This window comes from Penaeus vannamei, chromosome 18 (assembly GCF_042767895.1).
Source record: "Penaeus vannamei isolate JL-2024 chromosome 18, ASM4276789v1, whole genome shotgun sequence".
NCBI classification, from domain to species: Eukaryota; Metazoa; Arthropoda; class Malacostraca; order Decapoda; family Penaeidae; genus Penaeus; species Penaeus vannamei.
This window is the reverse complement of record NC_091566.1, coordinates 17,847,219-17,849,718: the sequence shown is the minus strand read 5'-3', so window position 1 is coordinate 17,849,718 and position 2,500 is coordinate 17,847,219.

Genomic DNA, 2,500 nt, shown 5'->3' with positions numbered 1-2,500 from the left:
TATAATACATATATATATATATATATATACATATAGATATATATATATTTGTATATGTATGTATATATATATATATATATATATATATATATATATATATAATATGTATGTATGCATGCATATGCTATATTTTTCAACAGAAAAAGTACATTCCGCTCTCAACACGGGCGCGCGCACACCCGAGCGGGCGCGGCGACCGCCCTCAGCGAGCCCTCCAGGCCCGACGGCGGCGAGAAAAGGCGGGGGTCGTTTTCCTGGAACGTCACCGTCGACGTCTGTAACCTGAGCCTCTCTGGGGAGTCGGGGGATGGGTGGGGTGGATGGGGAAGAGAGGGGTGGAGGGGACCGGAGAGTGGAGGAGTAGGAGGGCGGGAGAGGTGTTGGGTGTGGCAGGGAGGACGGTCGAGGGTGAGGGAAGGAGGGAAATGGAGAGAGGAGTGAGGAAGGGAGTATAGAGGATGGGGAAGGGAGGAGAGATGGTAAGATGAAGGATGGGGAGATGAGTGGGGGAAAAGGAGGGTGGAGGATGAAGGAGTTATGGTGGAGGATGGGAGTGGAGTGAGGAATTAGGAGGGTAGGATGGCGGATGGGGAAAGGGGAATGGAAGACGGAGAAAGAAGATGGGGAGAGGAGGTAGAAGTTAGCAGAGGACAGGGGGAAGGATGGTATATGGGGAAAGAGGGGGACAGGGAGTGGAGGAGAGAGTTAGAAGAGGAGGAAAGAGGAAGGTGAGGTAGGGTAGGTGGAGGGTGAAAGAAGAATGGGAAGGGATAGGATGAAGGAAGTGGGAAAAAAGCGGAGGGGGAAGGGAGAAAATAGAGAAGGGGAGCGAAAGGGAGAAGGATGGAAAAGGGGAATAGGGAAGAAGGTGAGGAAGAGGAACTGAAAGTAAGAACTAAGAAGTATAGGAGGGGGTGGAAGTGGGGGGAGACTGGTGCCACGAAGAAAAAAGAATAACCTCAGGAATAAGAGGAGAAAGAGGAGGTGTGTGTAAATGTATATATATATATATATATATATATATATATATATATATATATATATATATATATATATATATATATATATATATATATATATATTTATATATATATATATATATATATATATATATATACATATATATATATATATATATATATATATATATATATATATATATATATATATATATATATATATATATATATATATATATATATATATATATATATGTATATGTATATATATATATATATATATATATATATATATAGAGAGAGAGACAGAGAGAGACAGAGAGAGACAGAGAGAGAGACAGAGAGAGACAGAGAGAGACAGAGAGAGAGACAGAGAGAGAGAGAGATAAACATATGTATACATATATGTACATATATATATACACACGTGTGTGTATTTGTGTGTGTGTACACATGTGTGTCTGCGTGTGATAGATTAATACACACACACACACACACGCACACACACGCACATATATATAGGGAGGGAGAGAGAGAGAGAAAGGGAAAGATATATCGAAGGTGTTACTTAATACGTATTATTTTCTCTTTCTTTTTCCTCGTGTGCAGATCTGTTGCTTCTTAACCTCACTCTGATCCTAAAAAAAACTTTCTTAAACAAAATCAATTGTAAGTGAATTACACCGTAGATCTGTCCTCTTTCTAGCACGCTATCATAATTAATCATACATTTAATATTTTAGTTATTAGGAAAACTTTGAAAATAAAATGGAGCATGGTGTTAAGATGTGAGTTGAGATCAGAGTTTGTTAAAATGTTTTGCCATTATGTTGCACAATAATTAATTTTTTTCCAGCCGGAAAATTAATTATGGAAAAGAGGTTTATCTTATTTTCTATTTTTTTTTATTCATTTCTTCTTATTATTATTATTTTCCTTAAGTATCATGGAGGAAAAGAAGGATTTGTTCTACAGTTCCAGAGCCAATGAATCCCATTTGCTTCACACATGGCGCTGTGATGAAGTGAATTAGGCATCGCATCGAAATATTTTTTTTGAGGCCGCAGCGATTATATCTGGAAGTCCCTAGATAGCAAGATAACGGAAATTTATATCGAAATGCCGCGTGGCTGGTCGATGCTCTACCTGAAGTGGCCTCCGTGGGGACGAACCGAATTCCTGACGCTTTCTTCTTTATCTCTCTTTGGCTAATTTATTATGCAACCAAATGCGCGACGTCGAGTTTGGAAGTCCGATCTTTTGCCTCCCCTGCTCGTGTGTACGTTTCATCGTCTACGTGTGTGCGTGTATGCATATGTACGTGTGTGCGTGAGAACTCCCGGTCCAGACGTCGCATGTATTACACCACGCTGTAGATGCCAGCGGTCGCCAGATACAACGATTACTTCTATTTTATTTTAGAGAATCCTTTTGCCGCTTTTGCGTTATTTTCATTCCCACGAATCTAGAAAGAGTCGAATTTACTTTTGATATTTATGTATATATAAAAAACACAGGCAGTGCACAAATAAAATATGTCT